We start from the raw sequence: 21,005 nt of genomic DNA, 5'->3' as shown, positions 1-21,005 counted from the left end.
GCTCTTGGAGGAGCTGTTGGAACGAGAAGATATTCGGGAAATGGGATAGTCTGCCCGTTCCACAGGCTTAAACCCGTCGAGCCACCGAGCACGTTTTGGATGCGTTGGTGAGGCATGTTGCGGCACGTGTACCAACGACCATTCGGCAAGTGCAGAAATGGAACAACCTAGCACAAGAACTCTTCACCCAACCTGGTGGACAGCTTGGGAGAACGTTGCTGCAGAGCTTACGTTGCCCCTCGTGGCGATCACACTCTATATTAAGAACCATGTCCCTCCTCTGTAATGTCCAGCGGACCATAATGAATTGCGATGATTTCAACACAATTGTTGCGCATCTCTTTCACTTTCTGTACTATACTTTAGCAGTTCTTTCTATGTCTGGTTCAAGTTTCATCGAATGATGTTACTTGGCAGTGACACATCATACGAGTGTTCCTTTCCTCCTTATGTTTTACACATTGGTGTATTTTCAAATAAGGAATCCTTGAGTTAATTCTCGTTGTGACAAATTATATTAACAACAATGAATCCCCATTCCCAATTATTAAGTGTGTTGTTCACTTGTTTCAGATTTGTTCGAAAGGTACGATTTACCTAACCAGAATTGCAGTCGTGATCCAATCTTTTTCCGTGACCTCTGTTGTCATCAAGGAAGGCTAGTTCAGAATGGAATGAGGATACTAAAATGTAGGCAGGAACACAAACAAAGAGCTTGTGACTCTCACTATTTACAGATGTGACCGCTACACGTATATCTAAAATCAGACAGGAATATTTGTTGGGGGGCCTGGGGTCTGACCTAGATTTCTTGTTTTACACATTACCAAGTGTATATCAATGCAGACACTGCGATAAGGAGGGAGAACAATAGAATTCTTTTTCATGTTCATACATATAACATCTCTGGTCCCGAGCGAGCAGGTACGTTCTCCTCTACCGCTCCTTTCAGTGATGCTGCTCTCGTCAACGTAGAACATCTGCGCATAAAAGTTTGGTAATTAGGAGGAAATCATCGAGTGCAGATCAGCATCTGGGACAGTGGAGAAGCCATGTTTGGATAAACTAATGGTTGAGGCGAGTGCTCATAAAAGGCAGGAAATCCAAGCGTCTTGTCCTGGCACAATTTTCCACGTGAAAATTAAGATGTATAAAAATAAAGGCTCTTCAAAGAATTTCTTTTTCTTTTGCGATTCTGAGTCTTCCTTATATTACCTCATAATCTAGCAAATAATATCTCTAGTTAAAAACTGGAAGGTATAGGTTTAAATCATATAGGCAGCTAAAACGGGAAAAAATTGTTAACGATCCATATGTGGCGCTAGAATTTCAGTCTCGAGCAATGAATTTCTTATACGCGCATTTCTGAACAACAAAGTTCGTGATCCACAATTAACATCTAAGTCTGCGTGTACATGCTCGACGACGGCTAAAGAAGTTTAGTGCAAGGAGTCCCAGACTTCATTTACCGTAAGCAGGTCGTTTCGGTTCATTTCCCACAAAATAAAATGAACAGTACTACAGAAACGTGTAAAATTATTACCTTAAACTGGCTCAGAAACGATCTTAGTGTTTACATTATTCGATCGGGAGAACCCTCTCAGCTGAAGAAAGTAAAGAATGCTCCAGCTCCCGTTCGCTGCTACTGTGAAACTACGAGGGAAACAAAACTTGCAGATACCATTCAAAGTAATAATCGAACAAGTGAATGATGGAGGCACTGATTAAATTATTTACTTTCATAATGACATGAACAGCGCTCCGTTTGATTTTATTTGATACGGCCGCCCTGTACTACTTTTTATTCTAATGTTTCTGTAAATTTTATAAATCTTTTGGAATTAAGGAAAGCAGTTGAAACTGGAGTTCCAATTTGCTTATACTCCAGCCAGCTCTACGAATAGGTAATTATGGTTTTCAAATGTCTTCTCCAAATGGCTTAGACATTTTAGCCTCGCTACTAATTCAGTTTGCATAATTTTGGCATACCTCATTACCTTAGCGATGGCGGAACGTTAAATACTGAGAACAGATGCAGCAGTCCCTGAGAATCGATGGTCAATTTATTACTTACGTATTCGAAACATTTTCTAAGTGTGTGTGTGTGTGTGTGTGTGTGTGTGTGTGTGTGTGTGTGTGTGTGTGTGTGTGTGAGTGATTCTGACTTACGTTATAGCTTACAAAAACCTCCCTCACTGCCCTTCAGAACGAAACTAATTATTTACAGAAAATATATTATGAAGATACTGCATGTGAGGTTAGGTGGTGCAAGACACTAACTACGAGTCCAAACAAAGAATCAACAGTAAAATAACGACTGCAAAAGGAAGGGTGGAGGGAGGTGGCAGGAGAAAGGGCTCGGAACGGTAGTTTCACTTCCCAGACTTCAGTAATCGCGTCGCCGCTACGCTGCGTATGTGGAGTAGAGGCCACACGCCCTCACGTACCCCCAGCTCATTGAGCTGCAAGTGCTCCAGCGTTCAGCCGACATACAACCTCTACGATACGCGGCCAGCACACATTATGACCATTACACTCCTTTACCAAACCAGTTGGGCCATCACAAAAAAAAACAGGGACATCGGTAAAATCTGTAAGGGAAACTGATCTGGTACGTCCTGATATTTCGGCGTCGTGTGTCTGTTTCGGTAGTTGCAGTACTGCCCACGAGGCAATATTAGTCACCTTGTTAGGAAACACAATAAACTTGTTTTTCAGAAGGAATCTCAATCAACAGACACAGGAATGAATATAAGAACAGGAAAGCATGCGTAAGCAATCTTTCCCTGCTGTTTCTCTCCGAGAGCGGGAGGAGTTTGAGTCCCGTATATTGGGACCTACTCAAATCAACGGGGAGCCCGCTATTTTAAGCCGTTGTTCCGATTATTGCGTCAGTCAGTCAGAAAATAGAAGGAAGCAGGAGCGTTGCAAGTCAGAGGTAGACATTCTTTTTAATATCGTCCGTTGGAGAGTAAATTATATGGGAAATTTAGGGACAGTATTAAATACAGCGCGTTTTCTTCGTCGCGTCTCGTTACAATTTACTTTACAGCAGTGTTTAGCTTTTGAAATCACTATTGTAAGGGTTTCGAAAGTCCCTGTCTTTTCCAGGTTCTGTTTCAACAGTGCTGAATTACGGAAAGGCCGTAAATGATAATGGGCTGCAAATATGAAAGTGCACTTACGATGTATTAAAATTTTATTTGTCCACTGAATCAGATTTAGGAGAGAGGTGAAGCTTTCGGAGAGAGATGACGGTTGTAGCTTTCTGGAAGCAGAGTGCAAGCTACTGTTGTGCGGCTCGCGAATATTGAGCTGTGGTACACCTGTGAGGAGCAGGGCGGCGAGATGCGGTGCCCTCAGCGGCCGACGAAACCGAGAGTGCCCACGGCTCGTTGCCACCAATCGATACACGAGCCAGTGGAACACGCAGTATGTTTTCTCTCGAAGAGATTTTTGCTCTAGGAGTTTACAGATGGAAATCGCCACTAGCGTGACTAGAGACCGAAGACGGTTCCTTTCCCTTTTTTTCTTTTTTTTTTTTTTTTTTAATTCTCTCCTCCCGTTAAGCTGAAGCGGAATGCGTGAGGGCATCGACGCGTGTACAAGGCGAGGCGGAAACACAAAGGTTTTGTGGACGGCGCCCGAAGCGGGCCGGCGAGCGGCAGTCGGAGCGACTGTCACGGCGAGTCGAGGCAGAAGGCATACGCCACATAGGATCGGCGACGACGTGACAGGAGCGTCCGAGGCGCAACGGCGAAGGCGTCAAAACGGCAGAGGACGCAGACGAGCGGGCTAGCGACAGCGGACAGTACCGAGAGGCTCGCGGGAGTGGACTCGCGCGGCGCGCACTCCCAACAGACGCGGGCAGCGGAGGCGACACTTACGGGGCGGCGTCTGGCGTCGCGAGCCGAGTCCGGTGGCGCACTGGCGGGCCGCCGCGACGCCGACGCCGACGCCACGGACGCTTCGATCGGCGCCGAGCGCCGCCGAGGCCGCCTGCCCGACTGGCCGAGTGCGGGAGCCGAGGTCACCGCCTATCGCGATGCGCTCCGCGCCGAAAATGGCCACGTGCCTCTGTTACCTCCGACCCCACGCCGGCACGCCGGTGACAATACTGGGATTCTCGTAACGTGTGGCGCTACATCTCTACGCTACCGGTACTAGCAGGCTGTTAGAACGTACGCCCGCAGGGGGCAATGACACGAGTTTCATTCATACGCTGAAGTGCGGAAGTGAAATTTACCTGAAGCTCCGTACGCTGGCAGGGTCAACGGGAGGCCGAAACCCTGAACTTCGTCGGTGGTTGAGAATATTTGTCACCGTATTTTCCCAAAGGGCTCATCAGTGTGTTTATTTTCGAATACAGCACAGCCCGAGCATAAAGTCTTCCCCAATTACAAAAATTTATTTCTAAGGAACTATGCTAGATACAGCTATGAGGTTTGTTGCAAACCGTAGCTTGATTCGTGAGAACGTTTTATGAATAGCCTTCCATGTGTCTATGCATTCTTTTGCAAATCGTATCTTGAAAAAAAAGCACTCCGTCTTCAGGCCACGAGTGACCTACCCGGACCATCCAACCGCCGTGTCATCCTAGGTGGAAGATGCAGATAGGATGGGCGTGGCGTCAGCACACCGCTCTCCCGGTCGTAAGATGGTATTCTTGACCGGAGTCGATACTAATCGGTCGAGTAGCTCCTCAATTGGCATCACGAGGCTGAGTGCACCTCGAAAAATGGAAACAGTGCATGGCGGCCTGGATGGTCCCCCATCCAAGGACCGACCACGCCCGACAGTGCTTAGCTTCGGTGATCTCACGGGAACCGGTGTATCCACTGTGGCAAGTCCGTTGCCAATCGTATCTTAAACCGTGAAGTTTTTACGGATACTCTTCTAACCTTCTGTTGCACGCTAGTTCTAGATAAATGAAACATTTACGGACGGATGGATCGGTAGAGAAGATCCAATAACCTGGTCACCACGTTCACTGAACATAACCCATCGCGAGTTTTGGAACTTTGTGGTAAGTTCTGTGGCACCAAACTGCTGAGGTCATCGGTCCCTAGGCTCACACACTACTTAATCTAACTCAAACTAACTTACACTAAGGACAACACACACACCCATGCCCAAGGGAGGACTCGAACCTCTGACGGGGGAGCCGCGCGAACCGTGGCAAGGCACCTGAGACCGCACTGCTACCCTGCGCGGCCCTCGTGAGATTTTTGTGGGTGAAAGGATAAAGCGCTCAGTTCAACAGTTTCTGGCGTGCAGTCTCATAAGGCACGAGTACGATACGCTGTAAAGGCGGTGACGGAAGAACGTTCAAAAACGTTCAAACGTGTGTGAAATCTTACGTGACTCAACAGCTAAGGTCATCAGTCCCTAAGCTTACACACTATTGAACCTAAATTATCCTAAGGACAAACACACACATCCATGCCCGAGGGAGGACTCGAACCCCCGCCGGGACCAGCCGCACAGTCTATGACTGCAGCGCCCAAGACCGCTCGGCTAATCCCGCGCGGCGGTGACGGAAGAGATGTTGGTAAAGATATGAAGAGACACTTTGTATCGCGTTGATGTTCTACAGGCTACAAATGTAGTATATATGGAAGTGTATATATGAAACACCTAATCAGTTAAGCTACCATTTGTAACGGACCGCATAGTTCTTTAGAAATAAATTTATGTAATAAATGAAAGACTTTGGTCCTCCTTCGTGTGAAAGACTAATATTCCTGTCGTCTAAGCAAGTTTCGTCCAAGTTCCGCCATATTCAGTGATGTTTCTGAAAATTACTGAAGGTATTTCTGGCGTATATCTTACGTATTTTAAAAATAACCGCATCACTTTTGCTTGATTTCGCCATGTTGTTGTTGTCGCCTTCATACTGAAGACTGGTTCTCTACGGTAGCGTATTCTGTCCAAGCCTCTTCATCTCAGCTGCTGCAACCCACATTCATTTCGACATGTTTACAGTAGTTAAGCCTTGGTCTCCCCCTGCAATGTTTACCCCTCACACTTAGGGCCTACGTCCAGCAGCAAATTGCCGATTCTTTGATGCTCTAGGGTATTCTTTTACTCAAGTTGTGCAATAAATTTCTTTTCTCCCCGGATAGATTCGTACTCATCAGCAATCCGACTAAACAATGTAATCTTCAGCATCCTTCTGTATCACAACAAATCAATAGCTTGTATTCTCTTGGCGTCTGATCTCTTTATTGTCCACGTTTCATTTCTGTACAAGGCCACACTCCGGACAATACATTTAGAAAAGACTTCCTAACACTTACGTTTATATTCAATGTCGAGTAGTTTCTCTTTTTCAGAGACCGTTTTCTTGCTGTTGCCAGTAAGCGTTTTATATCCTCTCTACTTCATTCATTATAAGTTGTTTTGCTGCCCACAGCCTACACTTAATTACCTATGTTTTGCTGTCGTTGATATGTACCTTATAACCTCTTTTCAAGATAATATTCATCCCGTTCAAATGCTCGTCGAAGTGCTCTTCTTCCACCGCAAATTTCAAAAGTTTTTATTTCTTCTTCTTAAACTTTGCACCCTCTTCCAGATTTTTCCTTCGCTTCCTTAACTGTTGCTCACATCTTTCTAGATTTTCAGGAAGGAAATTGTTACATATTTTCAGAAACAATAGCCAGCTGATAACGACGAAGCCTTAGCGAAATACGTTTACGTAATGAAAACAACAGACTTTTGTGTCAAGATCGGCCTTCTAATCCTTTTCTTCTCTTGCAAATATTTACTAGTATACATTACAGTTAGAAATATGTAAAAATTATGAGAGTCCTTCTCGAAGAGCTACCAGTGTTCGGCCGCTTCTTAGAGAGCAAGATTAGGCTTATCATGAATAAAGCGAAGATGGAGTAGGCTACCTCTTGCTTAACTACGCCTTGACTCCAAATGTTGACAGATAGGAACTAGTACTAAAGAGATATACATGAAGCTGAAGGAGAGGAGTAAGGTTAACATTTAGTCGCTCAATTGAAGATAAATGGGGAAAAGAAGTCACAGTGCCCTATTTAAGGGAACATCCCAGTGTTTAATTTTAATGATTTACATAAAACTCAGGAAACTGATTATTTGGCTGTTAGTTTTATCTCCCTTGACTGATTCCTCAAGTTTAACAACCTACGTATGATATTCAAGGAAAATGTGCTACGTGTGGCAAAAATCAAAGCGATAATACAAGCTGGAACCTGCACATACTGCGAGAGTTCCAGCAAATGTTTTAAGCTCACAACCGTTTTCACAACGGAGACTCAGCTATACAGGACATCGAACTACTTCATTCTGCTCTACAGATGAAAGGCGTAGTATTTCAGGTAATTGTACTAAAGAATCTTCTCATTCTACAGAGAAAAGCCACAAAACTGAACTTGGTTTAGATACGGTGAACGGTCATTGGAGAGGGGTAAATCTGCTACAGCTGTGTAAAGTTTGAGACTCCAATTCTTGTGGGCATGATCAAGAACAAATGCATCCTGTCAGCAGAATACGTTGCGTTATTAGTGACTTGAGCGTTAACTGAGTATCGTCCACTGTAGATCGATGTGTAAGTACAGCCTTCCTATTCAACACATTTTAATTTAATTGAGACAAATTAGTTATTAAATACGTCATATAATGATGCTGAAAGATATGCGACTGTTGGCACACTGTTCCTAACATAAACGCTAACATCCTCTTGTAGTGCCGGCCGGAGTGGCGCTACAGTCTGGAACCGCGCGACCGCTACTGTCGCTGGTTCGATTCCTGCCTCGGGCATGGATGTGTGTGATGTCCTTAGGTTAGTTAGGTTTCAGTAGTTCTAAGTTGTAGGGGACTGATGACCTCAGAAATTAAGTCCAATAGTGCTCAGAGCCATTTGAACCTCGCTCCAGATCAGAGAGTCCAGCTTTCTAAGGTTTCGGCTCTTGAGGACAATTGGACCTCGATTCCTCCACAGACATTCAGAGACCTCATTGAAAGTGTCCCCAGTAGGGTTCAAGCTATCATAAAGACGAAAGGTGGATACACCCTATATTAATGTTTACAAACAGATAGCTGGATACTTTTGATCAGATAGTGTATGAGTCATCATCAGAATCAGTGCCTTTTCATGAAAATAACAGGTCAATACTCATCTAGCTTCCATCTTAGTCACTCGAAATCAGTTCGTGTCCAAGCGACCAACATGGACGCTAGGCGCCTAGTTGATATGTTATTTTCGTGCATAAGATAGTGGTTCTGATGATAGCTCGTAAGAGTCCTAACTGGTCCCATGCAATCGATACAGTTCTGATAGAAAAGTATTTTTGAAAACAGATCGCGAGCTATAATCTGACAACGTCAAATTGCATCTAACTTCTCAGAACTGTCGTAAATTCTCATGGTAAGCCAGGCTGGCTGGAAAATCGTAGTCATATATTAGACGGGGTTCACACTACACTACATCTTCTTAGTCCGAGAAGCCAGACAAATACCGTACCGTACTGGAACTTATCGGTGCATGACGCAATATGCGAGCTCCGGCAAACATCGCATCTTCTCTCAAACGTATTTATAATAGCGGGTTTTCACAGAAACCATCATTTTTTCTTGCTCACCGATGCAAAGTTCTCTCTATCAGCGTTGTAGTAGCACAGAGGATGTCTAGGAGAACGTCATTCCATAAGGCAGCTTTGAAGCCTCAAACCACAGGTAACGTTAAACGCGATTCATTCTCGTGGCCTGCTGGTAGCTGTAGGTGTGAAAAACAGTAATCTGCGTCGCAACATAAATGGATTACTTCGGCCCATCTCCTCTTGCTTCTAACTGGACCGTGCTTGCTCATATAGGCTTTAGTTCATAACGAGCCATAAAAACTTATTTGGTGATTCGTGGTTGGCGGTACTACACTCTTCCTACATAGCATACCTGTCTTTATAAATCGACACTTGCCTCACTCTTTCAGTGTAACGACTTCTAAAACATTATAAGTTATGAGAACTGCATGGATACTACCGCAAATGTAAGTAAAAAAATACCAGACATTGGCTGTAAAACAACAGCTTCATCAGCTGCTTATGTGGGCCACTAGACAACAGCTGACGATAGTTGCAGCTACAATAAAAGAGGAAAGGTTAGGATTTAATGCACAGTTGATAATGAGATAATTAAGGATGGCATGAACTAGAGTCAAATGACTACGTTGTTTGCGACCTTTGTGTAGAACCATACCGAGATTGAATTAGGGTAGGTTCCATCCCTGTTATTGCTATATATATATATATATATATATATATTTTGTGCAGCAGCTTTAATTAGTGCGGCTATTGCCTTTTTCCGATGACTAGGAGGGAAGTAACATTAGAGTTTAACTTTCATCGATATCGACGTGATTGGAGATAGAGAACTAGCTTAGCTGGACAAGGATGGGTAAGAGGCCCTAGCATTGTTCAAGGAGTCATCCCAGCGTTTCTATTACATGATTTAGGGAAACAACTCAAAGCACAAAGCAAGTTGGTCGAACGGAAATTGGAACCCACTCTAACCCAATCCAAATCCAGTGACTTAACCACCACTCCTCATAGTTGACGAGCACACAACAAAGCTATAATCCAACTGGAATGTCGAGTCTGGTAATTGACTCCGGGGACTGTTCTACCATAGCATTTCCCGCGAATTCTGGTATTCTGTTAACTGAGCTATAGCTGAGTTGGAGCGATTAGAATGTACACATGTATCACCTTAAATAATATTTTGAATATTTTAACAATACCTAATACGGCTAATGGGTTACCATCCCAATAACAAAGTCGATATTGAGGGGACATAGTTCAGTTTTGAAAAATATAGGAAATAAATGATTACTAGCATTGTTTAGGTAACCATCCCGTTATTCTCCTGGTTTAAGTGATGGGAAACCACGCGAATCCTTGAACACAGGTTAAAACTCGCTGCTCCCAAACGCGCGCATAACGCTATGTGTTTCATCATCTGTATTGCCTCGGTGGGTTTTGTCATCGTTCTGGCAACGACTGGATTTCGTGGCGAAAGTTTTAAACTCTATGCCAAACTTCTTTGTCATCAACTGCTTTTCGAGAGTAAAGGGGTGGGGTGGGTTCAGGGAGCCTAAGATGGTTAACGGAGTGACAGTTAATGGGTGGTAATCCAGTAAAACAGATTCACTGGGAAGGCTTTCATAACGAAATTTACCAAGAACCTGCATAGTCCTTCGTGTGGCGTGGATATCAACAACTCGAGAGCCAATCGCTGTTGGATCTTGTGGGTCATTATATCGACGAATAGCAAGAGATGAATTGTCAAATTTTTATCATTTTAATAACACAATTACGTCATTGTTTTTGGTGACAGTACCGACGTGAAAATATTAGGAAGACTTCCGTTTGCCAGTGAACTGCAGTGCTAAATCATCTCTCTCTCAAATCGCCCTCTTGACTTCTTAATTGCTACTTGATTACAAACTTGCAAATAAATACCTCGGTAAAACTTCCTGGCAGATTAAAACTGTGTGCCGGACTGGGACTCGAACTCGGGTCCCGAGTTCGAATCTCGGTCCGGCACACAGTTTTAATCTGCCAGGACGTTTCACATCAGCGCACACTCCGCTGCAGAGTGAAAATTTCATTCTAAATACCTCGGTGGTTGCAAGAGGGACGGAGAAACTTAAACTGAAGACCAGTAGCCAAAAAACAGCTTCTCTTGCCATTAATTCTATGACACTTTTAGCGGAGCTCTGCAGGAGTCCTCTGGGAACGCAATGATTACAGCTGAACATAGTTTACGAACCACTGTCCTGGTGACACGGAGACACGGCATCTAGCTTTCACTCATAACTGAGTTTGCAGTGAATAGATAGTTCCGTTAGGTGCTGCTAGAAATATCACGTATGACTCCTCCTCCGCCAGTTTGTCAGCACGTCGCAATCTACTGATGAGGCCGCAGAAAATTCCCATTACGCGAACTGACGTGGATGTTCGCTACTGGAACTAAACTTGATGTCCGAACGACTGAGTGGAATGCAGTTTAGCAGTAACATCTGAGTCACATTATGTGATCCCTTCCGCAGCGTGATTCAGTTAGCAAAGTTAGCACGATAAATAAATAAGTAGAAAATTTGAAATGTGATCTATAAGTGCACAACATAGTTGCAGCCAAAATATTTCCTAATATGTGTGATAAGAACTATATCATTATATAAATTAGAAAATGACTAAATGCGTAAAATGGTGTCCGACGACGCCATCCTCACCGTAGGTGGTTAGTAAAGATTTCTTGATGCAACTGCCGACCGTGTGTTTAGATAAACAAAGTGAAAAACTACTCGGCAGGTTGGGTCAACATTCAAGATTTCATTATATAGGCTGAATGGAAAGCTAGCAGTAATGCCACAATTGTTAACTGAAGACCTCATAACCGCTAGGAACTAGACATTTTGTTGCTTCTCTAAACGAATGTTGACGAATTCATCTATGACTTGCTAAGTAAAACCAGGACTGATACCACGTCTCATCATCTTTCATAACGAACTTAAAATATCCACTGAAATGATACAGACAAAAACTAAATCCACAACGATACTATGATGATGATGAGGAGGACAACACAAACACCCACTTCCCGGGCAGAGAAAAACCCCAACCCGGCCGGGAATCGAAACCAGGACCCCGTGACCCAGAGGCAGCACCGCTAGCTACTACACCAGGATCTGCGGACACAGCGGAAAGAGTATGGAACGGGAATGCGAGGGTGGGGGTTCGAGTCCTTATGTAGAATCTTTTCTTTTCAATTTTTATGTTACTTATGCCTCAAATATGCTCAATACAATGTATTTATTAATGTCTGTATAAATGGCTTGAGACGTAAAGGAAAAGGAAAATTTGGGACAGCAATAAATTCCTAGGAAGGGACTGAAAGGCACAAGCGACAAACTTGTATGTAAAGTTAGTCTTATTATTTTAGAGTTGACGATTTAGCCACGCTGGGGCGACATTCGTCGTGAAAACGGGAAATCAGTAATTTTCTCGCCATCTTTCACGCATTATAAACGCCGCAAGTTTTACAGTTGTTTTTAAGTTTGTACAGAAAAACGAGCTTTGTTTGCGTTCATAAAAGGTTCTTCTTCATTGCACAGTTTCGTAGTAAACCTCACACAACACATCTTTTGCCAAATAGTGGCGAAGATAGTTGGTGATGTTTAGTGGAATCTATTTTGCTGCAGTCTTCTCAGGATATGATTTATTTTTCTCTCTCCATGAGATAAGGGCAGTTCTGAAGCCCTTTTGATCAAATCATTTACCTGAAAACCAAAATAAACACTGCAGGATTGCATTAATTGTGGAAGGCTGCTCAGAGGTCAAAATGAAACTACCAGAAAACGAAGTTCTGCACAGTTTAATTACAATCTCTTCTTGGAAAGTTATTTGCCGCATCCTCCTGGACTCTGTAAGTGCAATCGTTTGTCGGAAATTAATTTTTTCTCCTTTTGCATGCGCCTTTGTCCCGCAGTTTATATTCACAGAGTCGGCGTGGTTACGATCGGATGTGGCATGGTTAATTAAAGGGGTGGCGGGATGCACTTCCTGCCACCACCCTGTATCCCCCCCCCCCCCCCCCCCCCCAGGACGGAATCATAGAACCCCAGCTGTCGGCGTCTAGTGTAAGCCGTAAAATAGTGCGAACGTGTTTCAAATGTTTGTAGGTTGTGTAACTGAGGCGGAAAGTGCGGACCAGCCCAGCATTCAAATAGTGGGATGTGGAAAACCGCCTAAACACGACATCCAGGCTGGCCAGCACAGCGGGCCGGGCGGATTCGATCCGGGGCCGTCGCGCCTACCCGAGTGCAGGAAGCACCGCATTAGCGCTCTCGGCTAACCTGGCGGGTCTTTGTCGGAAATTTATTTGCAACCCCGAATTGTTCGTTGCCTTTACTTTTCATGCGTTTTATGAAAATATTAATAAATAATATACACTGAGCACTACTACGGTTTATTTGCAGGGAAAGTAATGCAAAAATTGAATATAAAAAGCTTTTGCGCACAGAGACTCGATTCAACGATCCTCGGATCAACTTTCCGCACTCTTTCCGTTGCTCCACCGGTTGCCTGAAAACTACGCCAAAATAAGAGGCTCTACTTCGTCCGACCCGTGCCAAAAATTTTATTTTTTCTAAACCCTTGGCCACTTCTGCCAATTTCATTACTGGCCACGCAGTGCATGTAACATAAATTTGGACGATATCGCTGATGACGAGTAGGCAAGGTCCACTTGTCACGCAACTTACGACGGAGAAGTTGTTGTTGCTGGGAAATATAGCGTAGTTCTGTCTTGCCAGCAATAACTGCTCTTCATTTTTATGCATCACCTTACAGTTATTTTCTGCTGTCATACTTACTTATTTCAAAGTGCCACTACTGCAATGTTTATTACTAGTTTTACTTCAGCTTACAGTAGTTGAGCTGTTAAGAGTTTTAGGGGGCCTGCAGTTAGAACATTCGGCGAAGTTTTCCGAGCTCACATCGGCTCATATTCGACCTTTTTGTACGCTTGATCGTAAAATTACAAACCCGGGCGCACGCACACACACACACACACACACACACACACACACACACACACACACACACACACAGATCCAGCTTATAATATGTCATTCACTAAAAAAAAAGAAAAACGATGCTTGTAGAGATGTCGCACAGCTTCGGATACCAAAAGTGTGAGAAAGTAATTTAGCGGCATATTTAGCTATAGACTCATTCTGGTATTCACCTTAATCAGTTTAGGAAAACCGCGAAAAACCTAAATAAGTAATGCTGAACGGGGAATTGAACCCATCTCCTTCTGAATGCGAGTTTATCGTTGTGATCATTGCGCCACTTTGCCCGGACACTACCTAAACGTAGTCACCATTAAGAGGTGCGCCTTCCTGCAGGATGTAGTATTGGTCAAAAATAGAAGGAAAATCCCTATAATTATATGACCGGAAACGCATACCTGCTGAGATGTGGACTGAAGATCCGCACTTCACAGCCTGCATTTTATTTGCAGATGAGGCAGGATTTACAAGAGACGGAATAGTAAATTACCATAATACGCACGTGTGGGCAGATGCAAATCCTCGAGAAATCTCGGAGGTGAGGTATCAGAATCGCTTTAGTATTAATGTATGGGCAGGAGTTGTCAGTGACAAACTCATAGGGCCACGCACTTTACCAGACAGATTAACGAATGCTGTGTATCACTGATTTCTGTGCGATGAATTCCAGCGCGATTGGAGAAAGCTCCCCTTGCACAAAGACAGCGACTATGGTTCATATACGGCGGGACACTATCCATTTTTTTTCCGTGTCGTGCGACAGTACCCCACTGCAAAGTTTCGGCGATGGATTGGTCGAGGAGGCACGGTAGCACGGCCTCCCTGATCACCGGATGTGAATCTGTTGGATTTGTGGCTGTAGTGACATATGAAGGCATTGGTGTGTGTCCTACCCATAGACAACCTGCAGACTGTACAGGAGCGTGTCACCAATGCATGTGACATAATCCGAATGGAGGCATGTGTATTTCAAAGAGTGCGTGATTCACTGCAAAGAAGGGCTGAAGGAAGCGTAAGAATGTGTGGTAGCCGCATGCAGCACTGCCTATAGCGTAACGGGGAGATGGGAATGAGAGATAAGATTAGCCCACTGCACGTATTGGTCCCCGTATATATTACAGGAACTTTTCTTCCAGTTTTGATCAATACTACTTCCTATAGGAATATACACCGTGTATGTACGAGGGTGTACTGAAAAGTAAAGCATTCGAATTTTTTATGTGAAAACTCTTGAAGATTTTTAAGTAAAACGAAAGTTATTAATATTCTACTTGACTATTCTTCATGTCTACACATTTATTTCTCAACGTAGTCACCCTAGCGACGAACACATCTCCCAACGAGAGATCTGTTTGTTGATACAGGCGCTGTAGAATCATTGGTTTTCCTAACGGAACCAAAACCTTACCTCTGCTTGCACCGCTTCATCACTATCACAGCCGTGTACTCTAAGATGTTCTTTAAGTTTTGGAAACAGATCGGATGGGGCCAAGTAGTAACTGTATGGGTGATGATCGATGACAGTGAACCCAAGGCGTCAGATTGTTGCAGGCGTCGCAGCGTTCGTGAGTGGTCTGGCGTCATGCTTTCGAATTCGAAACTGGATAACAGTACGCTGTTTTTCACGCACCGACGTAGTTACGTTACGCATCACCATGTTATAGGCTACAATTCGCAGTCGTCGAGCAGCAGGTGGCTGCAAATATGTAGAAGTGAATAATGAAGATACAGAATGTTAATAACTTTTGTTTTACTTAATAAGCTGTAATAGTTTTCTCGTAAAAAGTCTGGAGGTATTACTTTTCAGCACGCTGTCGTATTTTTCACTTTTCTGTCAGAAAATTAGCGTTTCCTTACTAAAAGGTAAGGCGTATCAGGTAGGAGGTAACGGTGAATTCGTCACAGAACAATTCCACATTCGTACGGAATAAACCATGGAAAACGCGAAAAATGTGAACCAGGCTACTGGAACTCAATCAAGGTCTTTAAAGTCACTGTGTGTTTATTTTCGTATTCCCGTGTGTAGCTCTCGCTGCGAGGGGTAGTTGAGTAACGCAACACCCAACGGAAACTGAGGCCCCGTTCCCAGATCGCGCTACCAATTGCCATGTCCCGCAACAGGCGTAATGATTCAGTAGCCGAGGAAGTAACTGTGTACATAGATGAAAGAGCGTAGGAAAAACTGTCAGCTTCGTTGTGTAACGTTGGGAATTACAGTCGTCCAGAACTGCTGAAATGTCTCAAAGAATCTGTCATTTCAGCTGTGTGCGAGACGGCTCTTGTGCCACGTTAGTGAGAAAGCAAGAACCGTCCTTCAGACGAATGCAGAGTAACTCCTTACGTGAATAGGGTGAAATTCAGACGCGCCCTTGGGACAGTGTCTCCCAAAATAGTGCTGCTTGTTTACAAACCAGAAGACTCGGAATCGATAAAATGCAGTTTTAGAACGGTTCAGGTAAAGGTCTACGCAGCACAATTACCGTGCTTCTCATAAAAGCCAATATCGGATCCTGCCTCGGGAGGTCCTTATAAGAAGCAAATCCTGTTGCGTAACGAACTTTATCGTGGCGCGGCCATTAAAAGCGTAGACACGAGGGACTTTCGGTTTACAATGTTACGAATATGCCACACCGCAGCGCCTTCTAGCATTTCTGCTTTCAGTCTACCACGAGAAGTTACGGCAAGCACGATTTTATCTTTTAAAGATGAACTACTCTTAGTACTTCCGCTAGTTTAACACGATACTCTTGTACGATAAAAACTAACGAAGATGCAGTGAGAATGTAGATGTTAATTAGCTCTGTTTTTTTTTTTTCGAAATATAAAGACGAAAATTTCGTGAATAACTTGAGGCTAAATTTATTCTAATTGTTAAACTAAGACTGTAGACCCAAAAAATGTTGAAAGATTACAAACATTTATAAATTCCCGTTTCTGTGGTGCATCTTATAAATTTATTTAAATTGTCTTGCAAATATTGTCTCGTTTCTTGCTCACAGCGGAACGTTCTAGAAATTGTAACCTCCGAGGAAGATCCGATTACTTCAATGAAATGAACTTTACGTAACGGGTTGCGCTACTTTGTTATCGCTGTCGAACGACGGGCTATACCTCGTTAATTCTTCCGTCTTATCTCTTATTCAAATAAGAATGAAAATCGAATTTTCATTATTAGTGTAAGTTCTTAAGATATCACATTGACTACACAGCCCACGAAGGCCAGCTAAAGGGGAAATGGCCGCTTGACTGCCGTATCTGCTGTGGTGAACAAAATTATAAAGTTTGGCAGATACATATTCGTTATAAGAAATTGTACCCTTATTCACTGAACTTGCATCAAAATTCAAATGAAAAGCATATGAAGAGCACATTTCGCGGATGCTTGAAAGCATTTTCAACTGAAAGAAGTATTGCTACTTCTGCCAGCATTGATCTAACAGCCACGCTCAGATCGACGTCGTTAGGTATGACAGCGGATCAGGATAGCGAAGAATATCGTCTGTGACTTATTTGTGCGGCCACTCCAGCATTCGCTTAGAGTGATTCAGTAGAAGTACGGAAAATCTACTTCAAAATGACTGGGCCGAGATTAAAACCCCACTCATCCTGAATACGAAACTTTTAGGGATAGCAGTCTTATTAGAGACGGTAACTAACTTTACCTGTTGGAGGGGCCAATATTTTTCGTAATAATTATGTGAAATATTTCAAATATATATATTTTAGATATTTGTGAAAGGGCCAGTGAGGTAGAACTTTGGAAACGGACACCTACTAAGTGAGAAAAATAAAATTAGTTTTAACATTTAAATTTGAGCCTTTGCAGGACGGACTACAGTTGATTTCTTTTCCAATCTTCTATCTCTGTCTGAATGACAGTTCTTCTAATTATAACACTTTAGTTTAGAAAAGGAAAAACCTTAGGCCAGGTCAGTTTTCACTTCCCTGAATACGTGGGAAAGAACCTCGCCAAGCTTCGACTCGCTGTTTATTAAGTGTAGAGAATCCAAGCGTTCAGGTGCACCCTTTCAGTCAAGGACAAATAGGGATTTAACGCACAATTACCACTGCGCATAACTGTTTGATATTCGAAAAACCATGACTGATAAACAACATTTACAAAAATCCGCAGAGATAGTTAGGTGTAGTCTCGATACTATACATCGATATAGGGTATACGTGTGTAGGTGCTCTCAATCAGAGGGGAGTTTTCGATTGTATACAATACGCGTACACAAAGCAGTTACGTTCCTTCCGTCAAAGTGAACCCTAAAGAGAGGAAAATGCAATTACACCGCGGAACGACATGCGAGGTGAAATTTGCGTCAATTACTGCTGTGTCCATTCGTTGTGTGTTCCGGTATTACGATTAGCAGCTTAAAGCTGTACGGATGCGAGCTGTTGTTATTCGGAAACCTGTGATACTAATGGGCTGCTCCACGTTCCATGCAGAGCGCTGAAAGTTAGTTCTATAGAGCCAGCAGACAGGTTACAATGGCACGCAGTAGCGGAAACTTTTCGGGATTCGCAAGTGGCTTACGACCTGTAGGGCTTCTCACTGTCGACAAGCTAGCTGTTCATTAATAATGGCAGAAGAGCGGGCTACGCGCTAGTGCTTCAAACAACAGATTGTGTAGTGCTTCTGATCCAAACAACGAACAGCTCATCTTGCGGTTTCACGAACTGGCGCCAAGCACCTGTTAATTCACATTCGCCTTTCGGTGAAATGTCCTCCTCTCTCAATAAAAAAAAATAAATAAAATGTGGTAGTAGTTATTTCACTCGTGTTCCAAAAAAATCTTAGAAATGTCTTATAGCATGAAGTCCTTACTTTTTTCCTTTTACCATTATGTGCACACGTCTTATTAGTGTTAATGAAAGTGCTAATATTCCATGAGTTAAACGAGAAAATATCCCAAGAACATATATGTTTTATAAATTTATATACGGCTGCAACAGGAATGACCCAGGGACGTGTGACAGGATCGCTGTTATTCATTGTTTGCATAAATTATCTGACGGACAGGGTGGACTGCAATTTACAACTGTTCGCTGATGACGCTGTGGTATACGGGAAGTTGCCGTCGTTGAGTGTCTGTAGAAGGATACAAGGCCATTTCGACAGAATTTCTAGTTCGTGTGATGTATGACAGTTAGCTCTAAATGTAGAAAAATTTCAGTTAATGTGGATGAGTAGGGGAAACAATAGTGTAACGCTCGAATAAAGCATCAGTAGTGTGTTGCTTGATACAGTCGCGTCGATTAAATATCTACACGTAACGTTACAAGGTGGTATGAAATGCAATGAGCACGTCAGATTGGTAGTAGGAAAGGTGAATGCTCGACTTCGTTTCACGCGAGGGATTTTGGGAAAATGTCAAGTATAAAATAGACGGAGTTCTAAAGTTAGTGCGACCCATTCTTAAGTACTGCTCGAGTGTTTGGATCCCCACTAGGTAGGATTAACGAAAGACATTGAAGAAATTCAGAGGCGTATTGCTAGATTTGTCACCGTTAGGTTCGATCAGCACGCAAATATTAGGAAGATGCTTCGTGAACTCAAATTGGAGATGAAGAGAAGAAAACAGTTTTTCTCTGCGATGGGAAAAGCAGGAGGGAACACTACTCTCTGTTCACGAGGCACTACTGCGGAAATTTAGAGAACTGGCATTTGAGTCGACTGCAGATGAATCCCACTGGCCCCAACGTACATTTCGCTTAAGGACCACGAAGATAATATGAGAGAAATTAGGGCACGCACGGAGGTTTATAAACACTTACCTATCTCTCGCTCTATTTGCGAGCAGACCAGGAAAGAAAATAACTATTGGCGGTACGTAGTAGCCTCCGCCGTGCACCGTAAATGGCTTGCCGAGTATGTATGAAGATGTACTAAGATACTGCATCTAGATTATGCAATCCTTAGTTGCTGAGTCGATAATTAATACAGTTGTCATAAAGAACGTTGGGATAAAAATTGTAACATCCGGCTGACGTCATTAGACTGGAGTAAATTGCCCATCTAAAATGAAGACGCAAAAAAAAAAAAAAAATCACTGCTACACCTTCCAAATATCGTGTAGGGCCGCCGCGAGCTGGCAGAAGTGCCGCAACGCAACGTGGCATGGACCCGACTAAAGCCTGAAGTAGTGTTGGAGGAAACTGACACCGTGAATCCTGTAGCGCTGTCCATAAGTCCTTAAGAGTAGGAGGGAGTAGAGATCTATTCCCAGATACGATCAATAATGTTCACGTCTCGGGAGTTTGGTGGCCAGCGGAAGTGTTTAAACTCAGAAGAGTGTTCCTGGAGCACTCTGCAGCAATTATGGACGTTTGGGATGTCGTACTGTCCTGATGGAATTGCCCAAGTCCGTCGGAGTGCACACTGGACATGAATGGATGCAGGTGATCAGACAGAATACTTAGGTACGTGTCACCTGTCAGAGTGGTATCTAGGCGTATCAGGGATCCTATATCATTCCAACTGTACACGCCCCAAACCATTACAGAGTCTCCACCAGCTTGAATAGTCTCCTGATGACATGCAGGGTCCATGGATTCATGAGGTTGTTTCCATACCCGTACACGTCCATCCATTCGACGCGATTTGAAAGGAGACTCATCCGACCAGGCAGTATGTTTCTAGACATCAACACTCCAATGTCGGTGTAGACAGGCCCAGGCGAGGCGTAAAGCTTTGTGTCGTGCAGTCGTGAAGGATATATGAGTGGGCCGTCGGCTCCGAAAGCCCATATCGATGATGTTTCGTTGAATGGTTCTCACGTTAACGCTTTTTGATGGCCTTAGCATTGAAATCTGCAGCAGTTTGCGGAAGAGTTGAACTTCTATCACGTTGAACTATTCTCTTCAGTCGTCGTTGGTCCCGATCTTGCAGGATCTATTTCCGGCAGGAGCGATGTCGCAGATTTGATGTTTTGCCGGATTCCCAATATTCATGGAACACTCGTAAAATGGTCGTACATGAAAATCCTCACATTGTTACCTCGCGCCGACTATAACACCGAACTAGCAAATGCACCAGACACTTTTTGTCTTATATAGACGCTACCTACCGCAGCACCGTATTCTGCCTGTTTACGTATCTCTGTATTTGAATACGCATGTCTATACCAGTTTCTTTGGGGCTTCAGTGTAGATAAGGACGCGGAAGGGATGTGATTGTGGCCTAATCAAAAAAAGCCATCTCAGAATTAGTCGTAGATGAATTGCGGAAACCACGGGAAACTTATACCTGGATAAGATGTGTTGATGCCTACTCTCCCACGCCTACTCTCCCTAAATAAAACTTCATTGTCTTAGCCGCTGTACCACCTCACTTGATCCAACCATTAGAGTTACTTCAGAAACGGAAGTCATATGAGGAGCATTACCAAGCATCAAC

At 43.5% G+C, this 21,005-nt stretch overlaps 1 protein-coding gene across 2 annotated transcripts in view; it reads right to left on the bottom strand.

Moving 5' to 3' along the window:
- LOC126297635 (probable nuclear hormone receptor HR3) overlaps positions 1-21,005 on the bottom strand; it is a 517,590-nt gene that overhangs the window by 420,256 nt on the left and 76,329 nt on the right. Inside the window, exon 1 of one of the 2 annotated variants that reach the window (XM_049988660.1) lies at positions 3,888-3,929. The exons of the other annotated variant lie outside the window; for it this stretch is intronic. The gene's annotated coding sequence lies outside the window, so the exon portion shown is untranslated. Of the gene's footprint in view, positions 1-3,887; positions 3,930-21,005 lie in introns of those variants that run through there. 2 annotated transcript variants of the gene reach the window in all.

This window comes from Schistocerca gregaria, chromosome X (assembly GCF_023897955.1).
Source record: "Schistocerca gregaria isolate iqSchGreg1 chromosome X, iqSchGreg1.2, whole genome shotgun sequence".
NCBI classification, from domain to species: domain Eukaryota; kingdom Metazoa; phylum Arthropoda; class Insecta; order Orthoptera; family Acrididae; genus Schistocerca; species Schistocerca gregaria.
The sequence above is the reverse complement of the archived record's forward strand: the minus strand, read 5'-3'. Positions and strand labels throughout refer to the sequence as shown.